Below are 16,225 nucleotides of genomic sequence, written 5' to 3' on the forward strand. Positions count from 1 at the left end.
CCGCAGGCCGGCAGTTTGACGCCCCTGGTCTACCGAGATTTTTAGTCATCCAGATCATGGTTGTCTCAAAGGTGTTATTTTTCAAGAGGCAACTGGATTTCCTTTGTTTTTCCTTGAAGATGTTTCACTTCTCATCCAAGAAGCTTCATTAGTTCTGAACGGAACTGAAGAGGTTCTTCAGAACTGAAGAAGCTTCTTGGAGGAGAAGCGAAACATCTTCAAGGAAAAACAAAGGAAATCCAGTTGCCTCTTGGGAAAAAAAACACCTTTGGGATTACGGGATGGAAATTTTTATTTTTTATTTTATTTTAATTCCATTTATATCCCACCCTTCTCTGAAGACTCAGGGCGGCTTACAAGCTTAGCAGTAGCCTTCATTCTATGTATATGCCTGCTTATTAGGGCTTTCACACACGCCCCAAGCGGCATTATTACAAAGTCAGCTTATTGCCCCCAACAATCTGGGTCCTCATTTTACCTACCTCGGAAGGATGGAAGGCTGAGTCAACCTTGAGCCTGGTGGGACTCGAACCTGCACTAATTGCAGGCAGCTGGTGTTACTTAAGGAGGCATTAGCCCACTGCTCCACCAAGGCTCAAAATGAGCCTGAGAGAGAACTAATCACTTAAAACAAGCTTGTGATTTGCTGGTAGTTTCCAGGTTAGCCTCAGGCACAGGGCGCCCCTTCAAGGGGGACGGGGCTTTGATCCTACAGTCGCCCTGCCACCTTGTCTTTCTTTTCAATCACTTCCCTCCACCCTTTTATTGGTATCAGCTTTTTGAGAGATTTCATGGTTAAAAACTAAACCAGGAAGGATGCTTGCCAATCAGGCAAATTCCTTCTTCAGAATTTTGATTCCGTTTCAGATTTCAAGTCTAATTTCAGTTCAAGTGGGACCTCTGTATACAATTATTTAATAACATTGATTTGATTTGGACATAACACTCGACATTTCTGAATGATACAGAAGTTGTCCGACTTTGCGACACCTTTCTGCTTTCCTGCCTCTCCGAACACAGGAAGCGTTATGATGCTAGGAAGTGTTGTGCCGAGCTAGAAGTTGTGATCGCCCCCTTTCCCTCTCTATCTGGGGGTTTAACCTGGTCACCAAAAACGGAGCTTAGATCCAGCCTGAGGTTTTTTTTTTCTTCAAACTATCCTGAGCTACCACCTACTCTCCTTTCCACTAGCTCTCCCTTTTCCGTCTGCAGCTCTTTGATTCAGCAGCAAACACACCAAGATCACCAGACACAATGTCCTCCCTTAGATCAGGACCCGAAATAAAACAGGCTGGTAAGAGACCTGAATCTCGTCTGATGGCGTGCCAGTTCTTTATATTGTATGGGACGGATGCTGAAAACTCAATCAAGTTCTGTCATTGGAACAGATGGCTTTCTATCTGGTTCATTTCCATGCTGGGGGGGGCGGGAGGAGGGGGGGCAGGTTGCAGCTGATCGGAAATAACACTTCCCCCAAGGCTGCATGTATCAGTCAGAGAGTTGGTGTGCGGTCTCTCTATTTTGAGAGAATAGGGGAGAGGGAGAAAGGCAAAGAGAATGCAGGCGGTCCTCGACGTACGACCACAACTGACCCCCAACATCTCTGCTGTTACGTGAGATGCTTGTTAAGTGGGTTTTGCCCCATTTTACGACTTTTCTTGCCACAGTGGTGAGCTGCACCGCTGTAGCTGATCAGTTGGTAACCCAGTTGCTAAGCGAATCTGGCTTCCCCACTGGCGTTGCTCGTCAGAAGGGTGCCCAAAAGGGATCACATGACCTCGGGACACGGCCACAGGTCATAAGTATGAGCCAGTTGCCAAGCATCTGTATTTTGATCAGGTGATCGTGGCGACGCTGCCAAGGTCGTAACTCTGAAAAAAGGTCCCAAGTCACATTTTTCAATGCCGTTGTAACTTTGAGCGGTTGCTAAGTGAACTGTTGGAAGTCGAGGATTACCTGTATAGGAAGACACCTGGCTGATTGGGGATGGGTGGGACACCATCAGGGTATCTTCAAGATACAGGTAGTCCTCGACTTATAGCCATTCATTTAGCAACCATTCAAAGTTGCAAGGGCACTGGAAAAAACGTGACTCATAACTCGTACTCAGAGTTACAACCATTGCAGCCTCCTCAGAGCCATGGGATCAAGACTCAGCTACTTGGTAGTTGGGGCGTGCTGTGTTTAAGATGACTGCCACATCCCAGGGTCACCTGGTCGCCCTTCGTGACCTTCCCAAGCAGCTTCTGACAAGCAAAGTCCACGGGGGAGGCTGGAGTTGCATAATGACCCTGGGACTGACTTAACAACTGCAGTGATTCACTTCACAAGCAGGGCCAAAATTAGGCGCAATTCACTTACCGTAATCACTTTGCTTATGAGAAATCCTTGACCATTTTGCTTATGAGAAACCCTTGACCCAATTGCGGACTATCTCACTGGCCAACAACCAAGAGGGAAGCCAGGACGGTGCAATCAAAGCTACATCCATTTTTATCTGGTTAGACCAAAGATGGGGAACTCCCGTATGACCCCGTTAAGACTTGTGGACTTCAACTCCCAGAATTCCTGAGCCAGCCATTCCAGGCTCAGCAGTTCTGGCTGTTGAAGTCCACAAGTCATAAAAGGGCCATAGTTCCCCACCCCTGGCTGAGGCAGCTGGCTGGCATCGTAGCTTTGGGGGACCACACTTGCAAACCGCATTTCCACTTCCATTTGCATCTTTGCAAGAGCTTCTCTAACAGACTTACTTAGAATTAAGGTTCCTTACATTCAAGGAGACTTTCTTGTAAGAAAATGCTTATCAGACTGCAGTTGTAAATCTTTCTGGCTTCTGAGAGGTTCTTAACGGAACCTCTAAAACCACAATAGCAAAGCTGCCTAAATAGATCAAGTAGAATGGCCGTCTAAGGAGACATCACAAGCGACTGGAGACTGGCTGAAGCTCCTGTTCAGTTGCGTTTCTTGCCTTGTAATAAAACAAACCAGTAGAGGAAGTTCTTGACTTACAACCACAATTGGGATCACAATGTCTATTGCTAAGCCATGCGGTTGCTAAGCTATGACCTTTATTTGCCACAGCTGTTGAGCAAATGACTGCAGTTGTTAAGTGAATCGCACAGTTGTTGAGCAAATTCAACTTCCCCTCTTGACTTTGCTTGTCAGAAGCCATCTGGGAAGGTGGCAAAGGGCAGTCACATGACCCATTGTCCAGTGGCCAAATTTTGAGTATGTGACTGTGGTGATGTTGCAATGGTCATAATAGCAATAGCACTTAGGCTTATGTACCGCTCCACACTGCTTTACAGCCCTCTCTAAGCTGTTTACAGAGTCAGCATATTGCCCCCCAACAATCTGGGTCCTCACGTTATCGACCTCGGAAGGATGGAAGGCTGAGTCAATCTTGAGCTGGTCAGGATCGAACTGCTGGTAGTTGGCAGAGTTAGCCTGCAATATTATATTCTAACCACTGTGCATGGATGGATGGATGAAAACAATAGCAATAGCACTTAGACTTATATACCGCTTCATAGTGCTTTACAGCCCTCTCTAAGCAGTTTACAGAGTCAGCATATCAAAAAAAAACCCAACAATCTGGGTCCTCATTTTACCAACCTCGGAAGAAGGGAAGGCTGAGTTAACCTTGAGCTGGTGAGAGAACTGAACTGCCGAACTGCCGGCAGTCGGCAGTCAGCAGATTTATCCTGCAGTATTGCATTCTAACCACTGCACCACCAAGCCCAGTGCAATGACCTGTTGTAAGTCCCTTTTTCCAGGGCTCACTAAAGAAACGGTTGTTAAGGACTAAGCCCAACACCGAAATGTTTGCGCGGTCCATGACAGTGTTTTAGAAAAGAAAATAATGTCAGTGGAGGCTTCTTGACTTCAGCTGTCGTCTTAGTGAGAAAAATTGCAGGAAGAAAGTGACTAGAGGGAAATTCTTGTCCATCTTCCTGTGTGCGAGATGGCTCTAATCCAGATCAGGGCTCCTGGCGCAGATTTCAGATCCAAGCAAAACGAGAATGGCAGCTCCATGTTCATTAATCATTCTTGTATGAATCTATATCTAACAGGCTTTGTACATCTGGAAATTGCCCTGTTTGAAAGCCTGCATGGATTCTGTACACACCACGGAGCTGCCACATTGCTTTTGTTAGTATCTGCACGTCCACAATAATGGTGAGATCCTTGGACTGTTCGTCCACGAGACTGAGGCAGGCTGAGTTCCAGCAGAGCATCAGAGCATCTGCACTTCTTAAAATCACCTTTCAAGGCCTAAATGTTGGCTTCCCGGAGAGGTTTCTGATGGTCTTAAAAGAGAACTGGAACCAAAGCCTTTAATAGCTTGATGTTTGATTGAAAAAGATGGCGCTGTCTCCTTTACTCTCAGAGCTGAGCATCAGCTTGACTTAACATCTCAAAATGCTTTCTTGTTTTACAGATACCAGCACCTGCCAGTCTGTAGGGTTCCGAAGCGTACAAAATTGAGAGAGAGAGAGGGGGGGGGAGGAGTTGTGGATAGGGATGGGTGAAGAAATCTAATTTTATATGTACTGTGGCTTGCAACAGTATCATATCAGCTCTGCACATCTAGCTCAAAAGCTCCCATTTGTCTCCTTGCCAATCACAATGTAATTGATCGGGACAACAGCTGCCCTCAATTTTATGGAAAGCTCCCCCACCAAAAATGGAGAGTGCATTTACCCCAGACACTTAACCAAACCACAGGCTTGAAGTGAGTTCAAGCTCTATGGCTACATTCCTATAACATGCTAAACTTGGTTAGTATTGACCACAATGAGGGCGTATATGCAAGGGGGCTCACTATGATTTATGTGAGAGTTAATGTACTGCACTGGTGAGGCCACACTTGGAATACTGCACCCAGTTCTGGTCACCTTGACAGAAAAAAAGGAAGTTAGAACGAGGGCAGAGAAAGAACAACAAAGATATGAGGCAGACATGTCAAACTCGTGACGTCACGCGACGTTGCGCAACATATCGGAGCCTTTTCGTCATTGCCGGCAATGGGGTGGGTGCGGCTTCCAGATGACGCATCTGGCCCGCGGGCCAGCAGTTTGACACTCCTGATATAAGGGATCAGAAGGCTAAACTGTATGATGAACAACTGAGGGAACTACATATGTCTACTCCAGGGGTCTTCAAACTTGGCCCATTTATGACTTGTGGACTTCAACTCCCAGAATTCCTCAGCCAGTGTGCCTGGCTGAGGAATTCTGGGAGTTGAAGTCCACAAGTCATAAAAGGGCCAAGTTTGAAGACCCCTGGTCTACTCTAACAAAAAGAGCGACTGGGGTGTGTGTGTGATATGATAGCAGTCTTCCACTACTTGAAAGGCTGTCAAAAAGAAGGAGGGGTGGACCTATTCTTCAAAGCACCCAAGGGCAGGATAAGACGTAACCGGTAGAAAGTTATCAGAGATCCAGCCTAGAACTTAATCAGTGGAATGGCTTGCCTGCAGAAGTTGGGGTTGCACCAACACTGGAGGTTTTCAAGAAGAGATTGGAGAGTCATTTGTCTGAAAAGGCATAGAGTCTTTTGCTTGAGCAGGGGGCTGGACTAGAAGACCTCCAAGGTCCCTTGCAAACCTCTTCTATGTCAGGGGTGTCAAACTCAATTTCATTGAGGGCCGCATCAGCATTGCGGTTGCCCTCAGGGGGCCGGGTGGGTATGGCCAGGGTGGGCATGGCCTACTGGGTGGGCGTGGCCAGCTCTACATCATTTGCATCAAGGGTGCCTAGGGGGGCCTGGGCAGGAGTGGGACAGATCTGGGGGTCTCTGGCAGAAGGAGGGTCTCTGGGCCTGGGCCAAGGCAGTGGGGGCCGTTCCCTCACTCTTTCCAGGATGGCTTCGCGGGCCGCATGAAACCACTTCGCGGGCCGGATCCGGCCCCCGGGCCTTGTGTTTGACATGTCTGCTCTATGTTCTATTTTGTTCATATTTCTCTGGAAATCCTGAAAATGGACTAATCTGGGCTAGGTTATACATTTTGATATGATTTAATTATCTTTCTCGCTCTTTTCTCTTTAGCCAATGCCTAAAATGGTCATATCCTTCCCCCCACCTTCCCCTCTCCTGCTATCTTTTCAATTGATTCCTTCTCCCCCCTCCCTCCCGTCTTCACATCCCCCACTAATAAAAATCAACAAGTCCCTGCTGCCCCCTTGTGGCTCTAGGTAGCAATACTGGGAGAAGAACCCAGCAGATTACCCAGATGGTGGGTTTCCTTTGCAATCTTGTCTTGACTCAGCTCAAGCCAGGCATGGTTGCACAAACTGTGCTTTCTGGTTACATTGCTCAAATATACAGGGCAGATAATATCCCTCAGGTGTAAAAGAAGCAGGAAACCAAAAGGAAAGATTTAAGCTGGGGCTTAAATCCAAATTGCTTGGTATGTTTATGAGTGAGTGAATGAGTGACAGGGGAGAAGGGAGTGTCAGACAGCCAGAATAAGGGTTTTCAGGACTCTATGTGAGATGCAAATCTGGCTCACTTAAGGAATTCAGCCATGACATTTGAATGTGTGGAATTAAGGCCATCTATTGTGGCTTGTTAACCTTATTATGCCTCAGAGCTAGGCACTTTACTTTCTTACTTTCACTTGTAATGCTCCATGGAGTGGCAGATGTTTATGGGGAAAGGAGTTCGTTTTTGTTTTACAGGTTGGAGAGGAAAGTTGATCTGTTTTTTTACAGGGCAAAACCAATCATTTAAGCCTTTGCCGTTGTGGGATGACAGCACACCCACCCACTCCCATAAAAAGAAATATCTTGGGGAATATTAAAAAGGCAGAATATTATATTTCCCCAAAAGAATAATGGGAGAAAATCTAAGACAAAACCAGCCCCCAGAAACCAACCCCCCTCTCCTTGCCCCAAGCAGAAACCAGCTCTGTAGAAATGCAGATTTGGTGATTCATTCAGGAAGACTACAGCCAGGAAGCTTGGAGCTGATGAGATTAGAAAGACAGAGACCCCTAAAATCTACATACCCCACCCAAACTCTAAAGACATAACCTTTAGGACATAACAGGGTTAACCCACCACCATCCGAATACCAAAGGGACATGCTCAAAAGCTTAGGTCAAAGTTCACGTCACAGGAACAGAAAACCACAAACACGAAAGCCCAAGAAGGTATAAAAATCCACCGCTCTCAGCTACATTTGGTCAGCTTTCCCAGAGCCACATGCTGTTGTCGTTCTGCTCTTCAATAAACTACAACCTTCTTTCTAAAGCAGTCTCCATTTTGTTTATTCCCGGCTTGGACTGGACCCTGATGGAGATTGTTCTTTCCACACCGTCCTTAAGCCATCCCTTTGACACCATAACCCCAACCTGAATCTCTCCAAGTCAGTCCTCAGTGTGTCATCAAAGCTACACAAAGCTATACATGTGTAATAATACAATGTGTAGTCAAGGCTTGACAAAAATGTCAAGACTTAGGCTGCATCAGCAAAAGAAAGCTTCAAGATCACAAGAAGCAATAGTACTGCACTATAGTACACTACCAAGGCCACACTCAGAGTATTGTATCCAGTTCTGGTCACCACAGTACGAAAAAGTTATGATACACTAGAAAGAGTGCAGAGAAGGGTAACTAAGATGATAAGGGGTCTGAACACTAAATTGTATGACACATAGTTGAGGGAAATAAGTATGTCTAACCTAATGAAGAGAAGAATTAGGGGTGACATGATAGCTGTCTTCCAGTACTAGAGGGGCTGTTACAAAGAAGTGGGGGGTCGACTTACTCCCCAAAGCTCCAGAGGGTAGAGCAAGAAGCAATGGGTGGATACTCATCAGAGGGAGATTTAACCTGGAACTGAGGGGGAATTTCCTGACAGTGGGAACAATGATCAATGGAACAGCTTGCCTTCCAAAAATTGTGGGCATTCCATTGCTGGTGGTTTTCAAGAAAATATTGGACAAGCATTTGTCCAGGAAGGTATAAAGTCCCCTACCTTGGGCATGGGGTTGGACTAGAAGATCTCCAAGGTCCCCTTCAACCCTAGGATTCTATTATTCTAAGTTAATATCTGTCAGATGTTAATTTTGACCCTATATACCAGGGGTGTCAAACTCAATTTCATTGAGGGCTGCATCAGCATTGCGGTTGCCGTCAGGGGGCCGGGTGAGTATGGCCTGGGTGGGCGTGGCCCACTGTGTGGGCATGGTCTACTGGGTGGGTGTGGCTAGAGTGCGTATGGCCTACTGGGTGGGCTTGGCCAGCTCTACATCGTTCGCATCAAGGGTGCCTATGGGGGCCTGGGCAGGAGTGGGACAGATCTGAGGGTCTCTGGCAGAAGGAGGGTCTCTGGGCCAGGGCCAAGGCAGTGGGGGCCGTTCGCTCACTGTTTCCAGGATGGCTTTGCGGGCCACATGAAACCACTTCACGGGCCGGATCCGGCCCCCGGGCCTTGTGTTTGACACATCTGCTATATACTATTCCAGTTGTGTTGTGAAATGGGTTCTATTTGGAGGAGCGAAAAAGGGGCACTGGGGCACACCTGTAGCCCATGTATCACAGCTTGCTTAATCCTGGTCTATAGCTCAGCATTTTATATGAATCCAGCCAACTGCATTTTATTCAAAAAAAAAAAACACCTGCATTTCAGCAAGTGATGACTTCACTTTAAAATGATGTGTGAACCGCATTGCCTTGTTCTATTCAAATCTTTGGATACTGCCAATGAGACATTGGACATGAGATTGAAATTTAGATGTTATCAACATGGATGGAGATGGACAACAGAGTGGGGCACAAAATGACTGCCTAATGACCCTTAATGGTCAGTTAATATCTTTTTGTAGGCACTGACTTTCAAAACCAATTTCCTAATGCACAGATCATGCCTAGAAAAGAACAGCTATCGTCCCTGAGCTGATGCCTTATCCTCCCCCAAAACCATTTTAAGACCAGGCATAGGATCTAAATCCGACAGACTGGAATTTTAGTACTTTTGGCACATTAGAGAGAAAGATAAGGAGACAGAGAGAGAGAGAGAGAGAGAATCAAAAGGCATCTGGGGGTATAATATTTCTTTCTGGCTGGCCAATTTGGGGATAAAAGATGTGCAAGAATTCCATTTGGTTCCTTTTTCAAAGATAGGCATTTACTTTAAATCTCAAATGCCTTTATTAATGGACAGAAAGGATTTGAGATGGATTCTTTTTTTTAAAAAAAAGAAAAGGGAGGGAGGGAGGGGAAGGGTGGAAGAAAGGAAGGAGGGAAGATTAAAAAAGCATAAGATTTGCCCATTCCTACATGCAAAGGCTATTTAAATCCATGCTTGCTTATTTATTTATTTTTTTTTGTAAATTTTTGTAAGCACAACACATGGTCAACCATCTTAAATAATCTCTTCTGCAGAAGGAAAGCATATTCTGGGCATCCAGCTGTGGAACATTCAAGGGGGTGAGTCAGACTACATAGGCTCCTGCAAGTTCCACAAATATTCTATCCAGTAGCAGAATTTCACTAGTGGTTTTTGCACAGGAGCCGCGAATGGAGTGTTTAGAAAGAATCCCTACCTATTTCACCCTATGTGGCTGCTGCAGCTATGCTTTTGAAAGAAGGCAAAGCAAGGGTGTTGCAAAGCTAGAACTACAGATGGTGCATAAATACACTGCAAATGCTTTCTGGCACGCATGCAGTAGTGGCAAATACAAGAGAAATGCACACATGTTCATCCACGCACATGCTGAAATGGCACTTCCCCCCCCATTCTTTTCATGGAGTGACTTGATGTCTGGAAAGATTAGCAACCTTTAACAAGTGGCATGCCAAAATAAATATTAATAATATTTTTTTCAAAAAACAGAACCGGTCCGAACCAAACAAGGACATTTTTTAAAATCTCCTGTAGTCATGAAATCTCACAACAGGTTGGCCAACTCACTCCAAAATCATGCTTGACCACTTAAAACAATGACAAAATATTTTGTGAGAGAACACTACCATTTCCCAAGCTTCAGTGATTTCCCAAGAGTTTGTCTGTTGTTGTCGCTTTAAAAAGCCTATTAACTCCTTCCTTTTATTTAGTCATTGCTGGGGTGGGGGAGGACAATGGAGATGTAATTTAAGTTAAGACCATTTAGCTTATTTCTCAACTTTTCTCAGTAACACATCTAAAATTAGTTGGTGTTTTTTTTAAGTGTGAACCACTATGAATCATTTGATTTTCTTGGTATGCAACTGAAATTAGTTAAAGAATAAAGGCTGTTGGTTTTTCTTTGGGAAATGGAGATATTTTACTGAAGCAATGGATGGAAACTAGTCAAGGAGAAAAGCAACCTAGAACTAAGGAGAAACTTCCTGACAGTTAGAACGATTAACCAGTGGAACAACCTGCCTCCAGAAGTGGTGAATGCTCCAACGCTGGAGGTTTTTAAGAAGAGACTGGCCAGCCACTTGTCTGAAATGGTATAGGGTTTCCTGCCTAAGCAGGGGGTTGGACTAGATGACCTTAAGGATCCTTCGAACTACCACTTCTTCCTCTTCTTCTTCTTCTTCTTCTTCTTCTTCTTCTTCTTCTTCTTCTTCTTCTTCTTCTTCTTCTTCTTCTTCTTCTTCTTCTTCTTCTTCTTCTTATTATTATTATTATTATTATTATTATTATTATTATTATTATTATTATTATTATTATTATTATTATTATTATTATTATTGGATTTGTTTATTTTTTTCTGAAGAAATTGCAGCCAAAGAGATCTAGAAAAGCTAATGTGCCAGTGTGATAGCAGAGTAGCAAAAGTGAAATTCCATCGGGGTCTTACATTTGTTGCTGTCGTAGCCAAAGGTGTACCTGCCAGATGCAAAGGATCGGGCTAAGCTGTATCACAAAAGAGTTATTCAAGAATTTGGTTAACTAACATGCAGCAGTAAATTGGCACCAGATAGGGGTTAACGGAATTCAGGTTGACTTGGTTTGTTTGTGGCAAGGTGAGGACTCTAAGCTGGTGACGTGTTTAACTCCCATCCACCCAACTCTGCCTGCTCTTCGCCTACAGCATCTTAAGTCAAAATGCTTTCTTTGTTCTATGACTAAAACTCTGACTTTAATCACTGGCACTGAATAATTCCCTTTCTGATCATGCTGATGACACTTAGCCAAATTGCTCATATCTTGATTGGCACCAATTCTTTTGGCAGGAAAAGGGATACACGTTTGAGTTGATTTGCAAATATGCAATTTGTAGGAGCCAGAATTCTAATTCAGTCCTTAATTTGGGTTGTGCTCCAAAAGGAAAAAACTAAACAGGATATTGGTATTTAGTAAAGATGATGAAGAGCAGAGAAGAGAAATGATGCACTTCATTTATCATCCTTATTTTCATTCTAACAGCCATCCTGGTTGGAGAATGCTGATAAGATTGTATGCAAGCTACACACCCTGACAAACATGGTTTTAAGAATATATTGCCTGAGGAGGAGGAAGCTTTGTCCATGGTTATGCCTATCTTTCGGCCATCTTCTTATTTTTGTGGCGCTTCATTCTTTTCGTTTTGATGGGTTGCATGAAATTTGCACTTTGTAGAAAGGGACCCCCCCAAAAAAAAGCCCTAAAACTGCAGTTGAGAAGCTGAAAAGTTTGACAGCTAAATACAATAAATAAAAATTCTGTTTGTCCCCTTTCTTTTACTACAAATAGTTCAATTGAATAGCGAGTGAAAAATTGTCCTACTTTTAATTAAAATGAATCCCTCGATTAAAGAACAGATGCTGGCCTAGATGAAAGATTCCTTTGGTCCCAGGACAAATATGTTAGTGGCCTTCAGATGTTTTCTGCCAACGTTCCTCTCATTATTGACCATTGGCTTTGCTGGGTGGAGAGGGAGACGGGTTGTCAGAACCTTCAATTATTAATCATGCATATTCTCTGGGTTTAGGTCAGGGGTAGGCAACCTTGGCTCTTTTATGACTCATGGACTTCAACTCCCAGAATTCCTGAGCCAGCATGGCTCAGCTTGGAAACCTCTCTCCTCAGCATGGTTGGCTCAGGAATTCTGGGAGTTGAAGTCCCAAGGTTGCCTACCCTTAGTTTAGGTTGCTTGGGTTCTGCCATTCTCCTATGAGGGGGTGGGGGTAAGCTGGGGGCTTGTAGTGCATGTAGACCATTTCCTCTATCTGCTTTGATGTATCCTCTATGGGGTGTGACAGGAATGCCTCGGGGCCATCTGCCTTACCTCAGCACACAGGGAGGAACTGGAGAAGACCTGACAACCTTGAGAGAGGCACCTTATTGGTTGCTTTCCCACAGCCTGATGTCACCTGTGGATTGGCCTGTTTGAACCGACTGGATAGACAGTTTATTTATTTATTTATTTATTAGATTTATATACCGCCCTTCTCCCGAGGGACTCAGGGCGGTGTACAGGGCAATTAAAATATGACATACAAAAGTTAAAAATAGATTAAATTAAATTTAGCCCCAAACAAAATAAATTAAATTATGAAATTTAAAACCCCAATCCCTCAGTCCAGGCGGGCAAGCTCGAATAACCAGGTTTTCAGGTCACGGCAAAAAGAGCAAAGGTCGGGAGCCATCCGGAGCTCCACAGGCAGCTGATTCCAGAGGCCAGGCATGCCCACAGAGAATGCTTTCCCCCTGGGGGCCGCCAGCCGGCACTCCCTGACCGACGGCACCCTGAGGAGACCCTCTCTGTGGGAGCACACGGGCGATGGGAAGTTGACGCTGGCAGCAGGTGCTCCCTTAGATAATCCGGGCCCATGCCATTTAGGGCTTTATAGGTCATCACCAGCACCTTGAATCTCACCCGGAGGACAACTGGGAGCCAATGCAGCTCGCGGAGAAGAGGTGTTACATGGGAGTATCGGGAGACCCCCATCACAACTCGCGCGGCCGCATTCTGCACCAGCTGAAGCCTCCGAATGGTCCTCAAGGGCAGCCCCATGTAGAGAGCATTGCAGTAGTCTATTCGAGTTGGGGTGGGGTTGTTTTGCGGGTTTAACCTGTTGATTTGGGCGAGAAGTCCTCAGATCCTGCCTAGCTTTCCTGCTTTCCGTACCTGCCAGTAAAAGTTCCTTTTGAAATCAGGCCAGTTTCAAGAGTTCTCCTTTCTTGGTAGAGAAATGGAGGCAGGTGCTTACACAGGCGTTGACTCTCAAACATGCATCAGGCACTGGAAAAGTTCCTGCTGGAGAAATAGCTGGACACATTTTTGCTACATGTCGTGTTTTTTTTAATAGTAGTTCTCCTCTGAGGGTCAGATTCACAGGTAAACACAAGCAGTTGTATGTAATAAATGGGAAAAGAATATTTTCAAGAAGAGTTTTGGGTGCTCAGAGGTATGTCCTACATTCTCCTCCGAGCTTCAGTTGTTCTGAACCTTAGTCATTAGTGCAGCATTGTGTCTAATTATAGGTGTGATTGTGTGGTTTTGGGTATTGGTGTTGTTTGTGAACCACTATAAACATGCAGTTAGATACTAGTCTGGTTCATGCCAAAAAGACCTTAGTGGATCATGAATGGTTGTGCTGAGATAGGGAGGTTTAAGACATTGTGTAAACAGGAAAGCTGAGTCAGCCCATGAATCTGAACAGCAATAGTTCAAAATCTGTTTAGAATTAAACTAATTCTCTTCAATAAACCATGTTGATTAATTAAATCTTCCTCCATCTGTAGTGGAGACGATGCCATAGGAATAAGGGTAGACAAGGGAACAGCCCCGACCCTATCAGAGATGGCCCCAATTTGATTGTGCCATCACACTTTTTTCCCCATGCCACTGGAGGAAATGATTTTAAAAACAAGGGGATGGACAGGAAGTTAAATCTTCCCAGCTGGTATGGCAGATGGACAATTGATCCAGGCACTCTACCTTTAACCTAGCATATGGAAATGAGGGAGTAGGCCACGGGAGAAGAATTAATAAATTGGTCACGTTGTGTGAACAGGGCCATTCTTTTTGAAGCTGCACCAAATATCAATATATCTGTCAGAATCCATTTATATCATATTCATAAATGGAATGTTTCAAACATTATTCCATGGATTCTGCCATCTCCCGAAGAGAAGAGAATAGATGTGTATTGAACCGGCAATAGGCATTTCAAAGGAAAGGAGAAGCCTTTTGAACTGGGGAAACAAAAGGGGGGGCTAGCATCTGGGTTTTGTCACGGAAGACAGCAATAAACATGAAGGGTCCTAAGTTCCTTTTTCCCACGAGAAGGATGATACGAGATAAAGGATGGGGGACTGACCAAATGGGGTTAAGGGGGGTTAAACCGGGAACTCTTTATAAGGGTTTACTTTGTGGAATAATATTAAGTCCTGTCTCGTTCCTACAACCAAGCATGTCATAGTAAAGATTCTTTTTGGAATAGATTTGACTCCAAGAATTTTGTCTTCCTAAAACGTGGTTTGGGGTGGGTCCTGACAATATCTTCATTTCCGGGTAGTTTCCTAATTGCAAGCCCAAATTAAAACTACTTCTTTAGTCAGAAGTAATTCTATGCATTGAAAAGAAACAGGAAACATTCAGGCTGCTGGTTACTGGTGGTTTGAACTAGTATCAATTTTGTATTAAATAGTCTTTCTCAAACTTTACATTGGGCTTAGCTGTAAATTTCAGCTCTCCAGACATTTAACATTCAGAACTTACTCGGAGCGGCAAAAGAACTTGGGCCAAATTAGTCTAGCTTTCGATAAGAATAAAGCTTATACAGATATTTACATTTACATATATTAGTATATGCAGATACATAGGAAATGTAGCTATAGAGATTCTCAATCATCCAGGTCATGGTTTTCCCAAAGATGCTTTTTCCAAAAGGCAACTGGACTTCCTTGATTCTTTTTGTTTGAAAACATTTCACTTCTCATCCAAGAAGCTTCTTCTCTTCTTGGATGAGAAGCGAAACATTTTTTTAAACAAAACAACAACAACAAGAACAAGAAAGCTGGTTGCCTTTTGGAAATAGCATCTTTGGGTTATAGAAAATGTATGTACGTAGAAAATGGACAACCATTTGAATGGGATGGTATAAGGCAGGCATACCCTAACCCCGGCAACTTTAAGACTTGTGGTCTTCATCTCCCAGAATTCCATATGGTTGGCTGGGGAATTCTGGGAGTTGAAATCCATCAGTCTTAAAGTTGCCTAAGCTGGATACCCTTGGTACAATATTTCTTGCTCTGAGCAGGGAGTTGAAGACCTCTGTGATCCCTTCCAGCCTATGCCGTAGTTGCTATGCATTTGCTGCAATGTGTGCAGTTCAGACTTTCAATATAGGTCCAGGGTTAAATTCCAGCCTTTCCTGCCTATTTTGGGGAGTTCAGTAACTATTTGGCAATTCTCTGCATGGCGTTGGAAGGCACCTGATCTATGATGGCACAGCAGCTGTCAGAATCCATTTGTATCCCATTCATAAATCCCTATCTGCGTGTTCTAAAATCTTACACCCCTCACTGGATTCTGCTATTCCCAAGGAGGAGAAGAGAAGATGTTAATTGGCCATCCTCATCCATTTGCCGCAAGGGTGTTTATTTCAGCCTATCTGGAGGCCGTCATTAGACCAGGGGAAGAACCTTTGCACTGAGCAGAACAAAGAAAGATTGGGAGGGGGGAGAGAGATCTGGTTTGTATCTCCAATTGGAATCTGAAAGGGAGGAAGGAAATGTCGTAAAGGCACGGAAGATCCCTCTTCACTTGGAAGGTTTTGACACCTGAACCTTAATTGATCTGGGACTGACCAAATGGACTGGGGGAGGGGTTTTCACTCGGGGACACTTTAAAAGTACCAACCTGCAACACAGTTTTCAGATCCTGTCTAGATTTCCCACTGACAATCATGTTTTAGTAAAAGTTCCTTTTTGGACAATTCTGTCTCCAAGAGTTATTCTTTCCTAAGACGTGGATTGGGGTGAGTCCTTACAGCAGCTCTCTCTAGCTAGGGAACCAGTGGTTCCTGCCTTGCCAGACTCATTTCTTAAGAGTTTTCAGCACACATCATAGCTGATCTGGGTAATGTACCATAACCAAGAGAAGGTACTGCATCTTGAATTCTTTTCTCGTGTTTGTGCGATTTCCGAGGCTTAAGAAGATAAACAACTTTTGTTCTTCCGGATACTCCTCTTCTCGGGATAACAACTAGAATGGGCAAAATGTCTGTGCTTAGGAAGAGCTGGGGGCATCTTAGGCCTTGAGATTTAATATTGAAAAGACAGACACCAGTCTCTC

Source organism: Vipera ursinii (genome assembly GCF_947247035.1).
Source record: "Vipera ursinii genome assembly, chromosome: 9".
Lineage (NCBI taxonomy): Eukaryota > Metazoa > Chordata > Lepidosauria > Squamata > Viperidae > Vipera > Vipera ursinii.